Raw genomic sequence first — 13229 nt, 5'->3', positions numbered from 1 at the left:
GAAGAGGAGGAAGAGGAGGAAGAGGAGGAAGAGGAGGAAGAGGAGGATGAGGAGGAAGAGGAGAAAGAGGAGGAAGAGAAAGAAGAGGAAGAAGAGGAGGAAGAAGATGAAGAGGAAGAAGAGGAGGAAGAAGAAGAAGCAGAACGACAACGACAACGCAACGGCAACGGCATCGTGGAGTAATGCAGTCGTGACAGGTACAGCAGCGTCGTAGGTATTGCCCGACGCAGCAGGAAGTTCGGTCCCGTCGGTGCTGTGCCACACTGGTTACAGATGGTGGGCTTCCTCTTTCTCTTCAACACCTCTGTGAAGCAGTCCTCATCGCACCGGTCCGTCTGCCTCTTCAGAGACAGGCTCACGGGAATTGTTTTTGTAAATTAATATAAATATAAATAAAATATAACAACAAAACGATTAAATTCATTATTTAAAATTATTGCCTCAATCGCTGTGCTTGATGACAAATCGAGCTTTCAATATCGTTACATTTCTGCGTCCCGAAAATAAAATTGCTTGGTGCGACCTCGAAAATTTCAGGAAAAATAAGATTTTCGAGAGTATTTTAAAAGCAGGTTTAAATACTTACAGGCTAAGTGTTTAAGCAGTCGAAACATAATCTTTTATTCAAGTGCTTTATTAACTCAAATTATAACATTAAAAATTATTTGTAAAAGTTTTAATTTTATAATGGGCACTTAAGAAACATAGTGCGCGTAATATAATTCGAGACAGAGAATACCTGATTTTGTTACGTTCTACGATTTTCGTAGATTAGACTACGCTCCACGCGTCTGTGAATAAAAAATGGTTGTTGGTTTAGATTTTATAATACTGTTTAATTGTAACTTAAGTATCAAAACTCGATATTCCCGACACTGAAAACACTAATCTAGTAATCGTGACTCGAAAATGAAGAAAATCTTTATAATAACAATCTTTGGTTTTATAATCATGAACTCATTTCATACGTAGTGGGACGTAAGCAAATATTAAGGAACATTTTTTAACAATTTTACGGAAAACAACAACTTTATATCAAATACCAAAACTTATAGACCATCTGCATATAACTCTCAAACAACATATTAATAAAATTAACATTAAAAATAATTAAAAAGGCATTTCATAAATTTATTACAAATATTAATATAACATCATATACATATAATTTATATACACACGTGAATGTGTGTATATAAATTGTATATTATGCGTATGTGTGTGGTATATACACTCTTTTGCAAAAAAAACGGGCACCTAAGGAAATTTACCGTTGTAAAGTCGATTTGAGTTAATTAAATGAAATTTATTTCTTTGACTTAGTCTGTATACTTATAATCGTGTAAATTAATGCGCGTGAAGTGAATTCGGGCAATTAAAAGAAAAAAAAAAAACGATGGATTCTTTAAAACCGATGTACACGCCCAAACAATAAGAAGTGGTCGGCAATAAAGACAAGATTTTTTTTTTACTTTTTTTAATTAAATAAACTTACAAATGTAAAAACCTAATAACGAGTGTGACCTCCTCTTGCCAAAATCACAGCTTGAATCCTTCTGGGCATGCTTTCCACGATGTTTTTAATAACGTTTTGAGGAATACGTTCCCACTCTTCTGCAATTACTCTTTTTAGCTCCCTGATGTTTTGTGGAGCAGGTTGCACTGATCTTACCCGTCTCTTTAGAACATCCCAGACATGCTCAATTGGATTGAGGTCAGGACTTCGAGCTGGCCAATCTAAGCGACTGATCCCAACTTCTTGCATGTACGCTTCCACGTCGCCAGAACGGTGCGGGCGAGCATTGTCGCCCATAAACATGGAATCTTCCCCAAGTGCAGTCAATGTGGGTTGTGCATATGGAATTAGGACTTCCATTATGTACCGGTGTGCATTTAATGTTCCATTTTCTATGAAAACTAACTCCGTACGCTTCGTCGAATTAATTGCTGCCCAAAACATAACGCAGCCTCCGCCATAAGGAGTGATTTCTTCGAAACACACTTCCGCATAGCGTTCCCGTGATCTTCGCAGCACTCGCCGGCGTCGGTCCTCTCCACACAAAGAGATTCTAGCTTCATCAGAAAACAATACTTTATTCCAGTCCTCCAGAGTCCATGAAGCACAGTTCCGAGCAAACTGAAGTCGAGCAACACGGTGCTCAAGGAGTAATTTAGGGCCCCGAGCTGGGCGGTAACTCCTGATATTGGCAGCCAAAAGCCTCCTCCTGGCCGTCCACAAGCTAACTTCTACTCCTCTTACTTCTTCAAGGCTCTTCTTCAGGTCCACACTTGACGCCTTACGATTCCGCAACGCCTGACTCACCAAAAAGCGGTCATCTCTTGGTTCTGTGCATCGTTTTCTTCCCGAACCGGGTCTTCTTTTGACCGAACCGGTCTCTTGATACCGTTGCCAAGTCCTCTGGATAGTTGAACGACTCACATTTAGCCGCTGAGACACGTAAGTTTGCGAACAACCTTCTTCAAGTAGGGCTGTAATTTTACCGGCCCTTATCACTTTATCACTCATATCAAAAAGTGGTATTTAATGTAAAAAGAAAGATTAAATTGTTTAATTTGCAGAAAATATCCAAACAGTTTTAAAATATCGTAATCAGTTAAAAATCGTTTCAGCAATTCGCGCCATTAGTAAAGCAATTTTAGAATAATCCACAATAATCATTATTTTTCTTTTATTAATTTCAAATTTTAAATTTGGTACGTATAGAATCATGCCCGGATGCTTCAAATAACATTCCAATATATCGTCAAATTCATAAAACCTATTTCTTGTTCTTCTTCATTGAAGTAGAGAAAAAAATCAAAAGTGCCCGTTTTTTTTGCAAAAGAGTTTATATGATATTAATAAATTGTGAATAAAGTGTAAGAAATCCGCCCGAGTGTCTGCACAATTTTGCACATAATACTGGTACATCGCAATCTCTTGGGCGGCGAAGTGTCGATCGGTCAGGGCAGGTAGAATTGAATGCTATCATTGTATTTTATCCTATAACTAAATTAACAGTTTTCGCAGAGCTAATACTTTAGATTACTTCACACCTACAACTTAATGTTAAATGTAATGTGTACTTGTTATAGATGACGAGTGGCAGTATACGGTAAAACCAAAATTGGTTTTTAGGACACTGTGCAATTATATTGTACCCATGTGCAGTGTAAAATAACATTTATAGGGTTGCCAGTTTCATAAAATTGTAAATAGTTATGTACTTGTTGTCGATAGTTTTATCGATAGATTGTAAAAGAAGATAAATTTTTGCCAAAAATGACTGAATTGTCAACGATAAGACGTTTCTGATGATTACTTATTGCGTTATTGCCTTCTTTATTCTTATTTTGACAGATGGCCTTCTAGTATCGAGATCAATTTCTATTCATATACATTTTGACAAGAATAGCTGGATTTTATTATCTATATTAAATTAAAATGAAAAAGTTAAAAATATGTCCCCTCTTTGTACTTTTCCTAAACATAGTACTAAATACAGTGTATGTTTGTATGTATGAACTTACAAAAATCGACAATTCAAATGAACTTTTGCTCAGTAATTGGATGAATAATGGGTCGAAGATGATTCAAATGAAACAAGTTCAGTTATTTATTCCATAAGCGTGACCAATATTTATTTAGTCGACAGTCGATAGAATATTTATCGACTGCTACCACTAGCTGCTCGCAAGCGGGCCACACTTTTGCGTCATGAACTGTCATTTTATTTCGTTCTAATAAAGACAGATGAAAATTCTGTTATGTTTATAATAAATAAATAAATATCTAGATTTCCTTATCTAAAGACGATGTTCTGTGCCGGAAATGCGTTTTATCTTTTAATTTGATGAAAAGTAAATTTAATTAAATGTTGACTAACGCAATGCAAAAAATTAGAACAATTTTGTGTTCGCCATTTCCGGCGTGAATTTGATAATTTGCAAAATGTTAAGGAAATTTCCTCGACTTGAGATGCCGAAATAAAACATAAAGGAATCTAAATAGATTAAAATATCTTGATTTTCCGAAAATATCTTAATCCGGACAGCTTAAAATAAAAATAAGAAGTAATCCTTTTTGGTATCAATCGTTTGATTGGTTTGAATTATACCTAACTACTCTATAGAATGGGCCTTTTCAAGGCGAGAGTGAATAGGCATTATTTAGGCGTGCATGCTTCATCGTCGACTTCATCGTCACTGTCCATCACGTCAGATAAAGATCAAATGCGCACTTATTTTCTATCTATCTTCAAATAGTGAGTTAGTGACCCTTTTGTGACACTCGTCTGGCACCACATAGAATATCTTTGCATTTAAATGCATATGTCCTTGTTTATGTGAATAGTTTGTGTTTTAATTTAATTTTTTTATGTATTTTGTAAAAAGAAGTTGACGTAAGAACCTCTTCCTTTTATTTTCATTTTTCAATTATTATGGACATTATGATAGCCACCAAGTGATGGGACGAACAATAGTGGACCTGGTGCCTCTCAGAGCCTTTTGAGCCTGAGACATAGGTAAGTTGGCAAGTCCTAAGTGTCTGCAATTACCAGCACCTTTATCCTTCAAAACCAGAACGCAGTAATACTCACATTACTGCTTGGCAGCAGAAATGGGTAAAACGGCACATTGGTACTTCCTTGGACGAAGTCTTCCACAAGGAGCATTCTGTTACAAATAAAGTAAACCATCACAATAATAATTTAGAAAATATTCTTTATTTGAGTTCCCCTATTTAACAACTGTACTGTAAATGTACTTATTAAAAAAATAAATAAAAACAAAGGACTCCGGATTTAAGTAAATTCACATTCAGCAGATCCAATGCAAATAATAATGGGCAGTAAATTTACTAGACCCGAGATCAGCCGGATGGAATGCATAAAATAAATATAGGGCGGCACATTTGTTTTTATATCGCACGTATTCATAGACCGATAATCGGGGACATTGGGTTTAATACCGTCGGTCAGCTGCAGCCTGTTTGTTGTAGAAGCTTTCCTTTGTTTCGCATAATTAGGGAAAAGATCATTGAACTTTAAAATTCGTGCCTTTCGTGTAATAAGGCTACATCTGCAAAACTGACAACTTTTCAGGAAAGAGCTTTAGACATTGTGTGACACAACACACACACAGATCTGTGACACAGATTTATACCCAGTATGGACTCCAGTTTCTTACAAAGGTATTACAGTTAAATTGTAAGTTAGCCATAAGATTATTACTTTAGTGGAAAACATTTGTAAAAAGGCGATAAATCCTTATCCCGATGATGATGGTGATTATTATTATTGTTGTTGTACGAACGAAATTTGTCGATAACTTTTGTTTCATAATATCGAGTGATGGGACGAACGGAAAGGGGGAGGCACTGGATAAACATTTTTACTTTTAACTAGAACAACATAAGAGTGGTATTTCGTTGACATAGCGGTTACCTGTCAATTGAGAAGAGTTGATGATACACTACAATAATCAGAAGTTCAACCTTTCAATTTTGTTTACGTTTTTTGTATATTAGCCTGTTTATTTACTTACTAAATTATAGGACGTTCTAAAGAAAGGCCAGATCAAAAAGCACTGATGGATATTGATATGGCGAAAGATGTGTGTCAGGATCATGGCAAGTGGAAGACCTACCCCGAAAAGGATGTGATATATACGTAAATGTAGAGCGACATCTTCTTTGTCACTCATGCTTGCGTGACGCTTTACTTTCCTCTCTTAATGCCGTGTAAATAAATTAATTTTATCATTCCTGAAGTTCTCAATCGCAATTTCTTCTACAACGAAAACAGGTTAGTGGTTACATTTTGTCAATAAAGATCAATTTATACACGAAAAACGTGAAAGCACTAGATACGATACTAATGCACACGGAAGTATAAAAAGAACATAAACTTAATAATTTATCCTAACTTTTTTTTAACTGGCTCTCATAGTGAAGTGGGGCGTACTTTGCTAACCAGATTCCGTTAAAAGTGATGAAAATGATATTTCATATTTTACAGTCTACAATTTAACTACCAGGACATCAACTATCATAGAGATACTGCATTAGCGCCTCACATGCTTGAAACTAGTAAAAAGCTCTCACGCACAGCCTCTGTTATCCTATTACACGTTGCCCATATAAACGTCTAATTCTTTCCTGCGCACCTCTGCACCCTCTGTTGTCTCTCTCTTGTACATACGCCTGTCTCTCTTTTGAGTGGGTTTCGTACGGATGATGTAGGAATACAGTAGAGATATTGTAGAGTTGACTGAAGGGGATTATAGGTTTTTGTTTTGTTTTATTGGTCTGTTTATTATTAAGGAGTAATTGCCAATAAAATGTGAGGGAAACTTTTTAAAACTACTAGAGACCAAAAGTGAAGTTTTGTAAATATTTTTCAAAGCTTAACTTCTTTTAGGAAATAAAACTATTTTGCGGGTTTAAATCGCGTATGTTTATTTTATAGGTCACGTGGTTATGGCTGACTCGTTCTTTTGACCTGTAAAGGTCCTGAAACATTGATTGATTGAAAAAAAAACAAATATACACGATTTAATTCATTTCCTATGTGGAACTATCGCGAAAATGTTAGAACTAGATATTAACTTCTTTTGTTTAAATAAGGTTATTTTTATTTATTAAGAAACAGGTACTAAAAGAAGAACTTAAATCTAGGCTACCAATAGTGTAACAAAAACCATTTTTTGTTTAATCGTACACCAGCATTCACCATTTCGGTAAATAAATAAAAAGTTACAAACTAAACAAATAAAAAACAATACAAACAAAAAATTATATTAATAATTACGCCAATGTGACTCGTTTGTAATATTAACTAAGTTCTTGCTATTTAAATTGCAAGTAAAATAACAATAAACAAAAATTGAAATAAAAAAATAAAAAATGTGGGTAGCTATACATCCCATCTGCTCTTTCTAGATTCACAATATTCGCAGTGCTTTAATACATCACTCGTTCCAGAGTTAGACATTTTTTTTGTTGGCGTAACACACGGTAGTATCTTGTTTCGTTCTTAATTAAATTATTTACTACACTTTGAGTTATTTAAAAAAAATACTTTAATGTTGTTTAATGTTATGTTCATTAATTTAAGTTTTGCGTTGTACAGGTTGTTCATTTATTAATTTAGGTACTTGAATAGTTAGTAATTGTTTTCCATATAAACTTTTATACTTTGGTTAATAATCAATAATTCAATTTAATCATACACTTTTAACTTTTCGCGGACATTTATATATACTTAGCCAGCAGGCTCTTGCGCATGAAATGTATTATACTGATAGAGTTAATTATTTTAAGTTTCCATGTTTTAAAATAAAATATATTAATTACAATACGTACTTTAAGTCTCGATGTCCTAAAAGAAATATTTAATTACAGTACTTCAATAAGGTTATGACAGAATAATAGTGGCCGTGAGTTCCCCGCGACCGCTGAGTCATAAAACGTTTTGTCTTGTTAAATAACACTGTCTCTGATTTTATTATAAAATGTATTACTGTTTTCAAGACAAATAAATGAGTTTATTATTATTATTTAACACAAAACGTACATTTTATTATAAGTATATTTTTATTTAAAACAATATGTTGCTTAAGGCCACTTTGATTACTCATTATTCACAAAAATCATGCATACGCATAGTACATTCAACTCCTGTATATACGCTCTTCAAGTCGTCTCTCCCTGTAACAATCATTATACTGTGAATTTGATTTGGAGCACTCCGAACGGTGGAGCTCCTAGTTTCGCTCAAGATAGCCGGGCGTGTGGACGTGTTCCTCGTACCCCAACGCCAGTCTCCCGCGTTCCGTGATAATAAAAAATAAATAACATCACAGAATAAAGTACTACAATCTTTTTATTCGGTGCACGCGTATTTAACGAACTGTGTGTTCAATTACTGCAAATGTGGATTACGAATGAACGGTAAGTTTATAAGTGCAAATATTTTCAGGTTTATATACCATTGGATTATTGTTTCAGCGTTGATGATGTTTAATATATTTTATATTTCATTAGAATTTTTTTATAATACTTTTTTCTTTCGTTCTGCCTTTATTTCCTCACAAAAACAATGTTATATTCATACAATATGTGAATAATCTCCTAGCTTTTTCACTAAATGAGAGAGACCATATATATTGAATTTACGAGCATCAGGTGTCTGCTACTCTTTGTAATGAGCATAATAATATCTTTTCCATTATAATTATTACCAAATGTGTTATCATTTATCAACATCATTGTTTACTTCTATCATTTGAGTGTTTGGTTTATAGAGGTTGTCAAAGTAACTCGTATTTCAATAATTGTATAATATAAAATTTGTTAATTATAATTTGAAAGCTATTTACATAAATATAAAGTAAATATTGAATCCTTACTATAATTGAATAAAATGTTTCTTGTAATGAACAACACTACTATCGTAAACATAACATCATTTTGGATATATATGTAAATATAATAGGCGTGACAACTGTCTGGTACTAGGGTAGGCAACGACTATGGACTTCCACTCGCTACGCAAATGGCATACCAATTTCAAGTATCTTAATCTTTTCAAGTACGCCCGTTTATTTTTGTTGCTTTTGACCTGGCCTTTTTTAAGGACATCCTTTATCTAGGTGACATATCGTACGGTTAATACAATAGTCTATTAACTCGAAAAGTGTTCTTTCTCAGAATCAACGAAAAACGAAATACTCGTTTCCCGTGAAAGATAATTAAAATGTATGTATAGGTTATAGTTTCTTACATACAATTTCCTACTTGTCAAATATATTTAAAAATAAAAGAGAAAAAATAATTTTATCTTTTTGAATAAGGACTATTTTGGCCAGAACTAGCTCACATAAAGCGTGTCTAATTTTAAGTTAAGTAGATATCTTTTAGTTGTTTCTTACAATATTCTAAAGACAGTTTTATTGGCGTGTGGAGAATCGAATTTTACGTTCATTATTGGTATAATCTTCAATTTCACATATTTTGAGTTATAACACTATTGTAATAGCCGTGCGATATATACGCCAAGGTCGACCTTTCCCCGCCTTTCTATTCACATTTTCTATATAAATTTGGAATTGAAAATTAAATTTTCTATATGACGAAAACTTTTACAGACAAATTTTTTACAGTGTAACAATATAATTATTTCTTTTTTGACAGTTGCGTGGATCATTAGTTTAATTTCGAGTAACTGGTCAATGTCGGTATGCATGTATTACAGAAGTGCGTTTATTTGTGAATGGAAAAGCCAGACTACCTACATATTTTATTCATATTTATATTGATAATCTTTATAACCCAGTACCTTACTAGTAGTGAAGCTCCTTGTCAATGAGTACGTCCAGGGAAGTACTGCCACTTTTCTTATTTCCTGTTTTGAAGGGTGCTGGTGAAATTATAGGTATTTGGGTCTTGTCAAGTTATGTCTCAGGGTGACAGGTGTAGAGGTAGTGCCTATCAGGCCTTGGCGATTTAAAGATCTAAGTAGCAATGCAACCGTACCTCCAGACACGCGGCTTGTTCACACCATCGCTTGGCAGCATAAAAACCAAATGACAAAGATTGTATTTAAATAGAAAATATCTCTTGCCATGCTAAACACAAAATTATACATACAAGAAAGAATATATGGAAAAAAACAACGAAACAAATATTTTAAATAACAAATTTTTAATTAGCTATTCAATGAGAAGGTCCGGGCTTCGATTCCCGATTAAGCAAAGTTAGAAAACGGATTTCCAAATTGACTCAATTTTTTCTGGTACTTATAGTTTCTGACCAAATAATGATTCGAACATCTCGTATGATTCTTAATTTAAATGGGTGTAGCAAGGTTTATCCATTTTTCTAACATTACCGGTAACATATTTTAATTTTAGTGTCACTAATATTAAATCTTTAATTAAAATCGACTCAAACTAAATTCAGACTATTATATATAATTACAAGACTCATACCGAACCCGGATTCATACCGCGATAAGAAACGTGTAAGTTTTATACTTACTATTATTCAGTAAGCACAAACGTACAATTGAATAATTTAAAAAGTAAAAACGTTAATGTCATTTTTTGTCAAAAGAATTTCCCCACCTGCAAGCTGGTAATTTCGTAGATCCACCAATTTCCGTAGCACTTGTTTGTTCTACGCCACAATGAGCTACGCGGTTACGCAGCCCTATTATTATTATTATCTTTTATCTTTCACCCTTTTTGCTTATTGCTTCTTTTATTGTTATTTGCATTTGTGCTAGGGAAGATTATTTTATTTTGGGTCTCTAAGGGAATTAGAGACCAGCGTATATGAGTTTGAAACGTCCGTTTAATAATAATTATTATAATGTCCTAGACAATTACAATAATTACTTAGTCTCAAGCCAGGTGGTTCCTATTAGCGCCAGAGTAATAAAATTAAATCCAGGGGTAATTTTCATTATCCAGGATACCGAGATATAGTAATAGTAATAATTAAATAAGTTAATGTACTAACACACTCATTGTTTTCATATTTAATTATTATTATAATTTTCTCATCTAAAACTACCTGCTGTTATTTTTAAGTAACCTACTACACATTTCAATTACTTATCGAGTTCTTAGGTTTTCGCGATGGTTGGCCCTTTACTGGTCCCAGGGTCACGGTTGACTGTGGTGGTACAGTCATCAACCAGTTATGTCTAATATTAATGCAAACCACCCTATTTTTTCACTATAGTTACAAAAGTTATTAATTATATACCTTATTTTTAATTTTACAAAGAAACATTCCAATGTACGCTACATTATGTTTTACAAATTATTTTATTTTAACAATATGAATTTTTATTAAGTTAAATTTATTATTAATGGAAATTAGAATAAACATTTTAATTAGTACTGCAGTCTTATGTCAGAAACGATGATTAGTTTGAAAAAACGAATATACGCAATTTAAATCCGGAAAAATAGTTTCATTTCCTATTGCCATTACTATTTATCATAAAACAACTTTAATTGTGTATTCTGTTTTACGATTAAATTGTAATTGGCTTTAGTATAGCATATACTAATATTTTGACTGTAATAGACTATTCTAGAGCGGTGAAAGCACAGTGTGAAAACGGTTCCTTCAATTGAGAAAGTTTACGATTCGGATCCCCGTAGTGGCATGTACCAATGACATTAATTTCTAAGTTAAGAATTTTTATGAATGTTTGGCAACAACAACCCTCGCTAATGCATGAAAACTTTTTAATTTTTTTTGCATCAACTTTGTACGTCAGATAGTTCTCTATAAATCCGCTAGATGGCACTGACCCTTTTTACTTAATTTCTGCATCGCGTTGTTAACATTTTTCCTCGAATGGTGACTTTTTCAACCGAATTTTATTTGTGTGTGAGAAACATCAGAATTGTCGATAAGTTTCTAGGAGTTGAGTCCTTGTAGAAACGATTGCCTGGACCTATCTGATAGCTACTTTTTATACTTTTTGCTTTTGAAGTCTTTACTGAAATTGGTGACGTCACCAAGTACTAAATCGAACGCCCTTCTACAGTGTTTATTAATTAATATTATTAGAAGTTATTCGAAATTCCTTTTTGGTAGTTTTCCTAACATATTCCACTACTCCTAGAAAGCGTTAATTGGAAATTTAATCTTAATATCAACGGAATCAGTAAAATTGCATGAAAGCTCTGATTTAGGGCGAAGTTGTTAATTAAAATCTGTTTTGATCAAAACTCCGCGATATTAACATCTTACGTATTCTAATTAACTAAATACTTGCTATATTATAAAACATATGTTTGATTTTTTACGAGTATTTAAATCCCAACATTAACAGACAAAAAAGTATTAATTTCATTTTTGTACAAAGTTGAAAGCACTTTGATTTTGGTTTGGGTTAAAGAGCTCTCAATATTTACCTGGGGCTCAAATTAATCTACATATATGTATATACGAGTATACACATAAGACTCTAGACGGAGGTCATGAACCCCCAGTCGCTACGCGCTTGCATTAATCATTGAACATATGCCCATTTATTCAGTATACTTTTTTATTTATTTCTTTAGGGTATACACAAAATAAACAGAGACAATACAAAGGCATAGTGAAAGGTTAGGTAATTAAACTTACAGCATGAAACGCCAAATATAAACAACAACCATCATTGGCGCCACAGCTACAACTACAACAATTCCTTTCGGAACTACAGCACAACTTTTTAAAATACTATTTCAAAACTTTCAAAGCCTAAATAACAAACAACACATACTTGAAGCTTTCATTGACAAAGACTACACATATCAAGCCATATGCATTGGCGAATCCTGGCTGACTCAAGAAAAACTAAATTTGATGCAATTCAATGGTTACAAAATTGCATCATCCTATTGCCGTAAACACCGCGGAGGTGGAGGAGTATGTATCCTGTTACAGGACTCCATCGAGAGTATAGACAAAACAGATATTACAGATTTGTCAATTGAGTCTGTTATAGAGGTGTGCGCAATTGAATTGCCTAAACACAATATCTTACTGCTGAGTGTATACTGGAATAGAAATGAGGAGGATATGTTCTATAGTCAGTTAAAACTTATTTTGAATTATGTAAATTGTAAATATTCAAAATTGAACATTGTACTGGGAGGCGACTTTAATATAGACATCTTAGACAACAACTTAAAAGCTAAACAATTTTTAAATCTCATGCTAGAATATAATTTCACAAACTACATTAAAACACCTACGCGCGTTACGCAAACCACTTCAACATGTTTGGATCTAATATTTGTTAATTTCAAAAATACAAATTTTCAAATGACCGTGCAGGATTTAGGTTTTTCCGATCACCTCGCAACTATTATGCAAATCAAATTGGCGAAACAAACTAATAAAAAAATAACTTGGTTTACCGAAAAAAGAATGTATACTAAATTAAATATCCAACGTTTCAAATCAAAATTAGTATTAATCAGTTGGAATAAAATTATAACAAATAGCAATAATATTAATGAAAATTATAAAGCGTTCAACGATACCCTAATAAATTGTTTACAACAATGTATTCCAAAACGTAAAATTAAATTAAAAAATTACTTTAAAAAACACTGGTTAACAGTTGGTATAAAAATTTCATGCAAAAACAAAAGATTGTTAAAAATACTAACGCAAAAATCTAATAGTCACGTACTTACAGAATATTACAAGA

The 13229-nt window shown here is 33.1% G+C and overlaps 1 protein-coding gene across 1 annotated transcript in view; it reads left to right on the top strand.

Annotated features, from left to right (window-relative positions):
• Window positions 1–7788: 7788 nt before the first annotated feature.
• LOC113229438 (spondin-2) overlaps window positions 7789–13229 on the top strand; it is a 107558-nt gene continuing 102117 nt past the window's right edge. Inside the window, exon 1 of the mRNA XM_026463022.1 lies at window positions 7789–7954. The gene's annotated coding sequence lies outside the window, so the exon portion shown is untranslated. The remainder of the gene's footprint in view (window positions 7955–13229) is intronic.

Source organism: Hyposmocoma kahamanoa, unplaced genomic scaffold (genome assembly GCF_003589595.1).
Source record: "Hyposmocoma kahamanoa isolate Upper Pololo Valley unplaced genomic scaffold, ASM358959v1 62, whole genome shotgun sequence".
In the NCBI taxonomy this organism is placed as follows: domain Eukaryota; kingdom Metazoa; phylum Arthropoda; class Insecta; order Lepidoptera; family Cosmopterigidae; genus Hyposmocoma; species Hyposmocoma kahamanoa.
The sequence above is the reverse complement of the archived record's forward strand: the minus strand, read 5'-3'. Positions and strand labels throughout refer to the sequence as shown.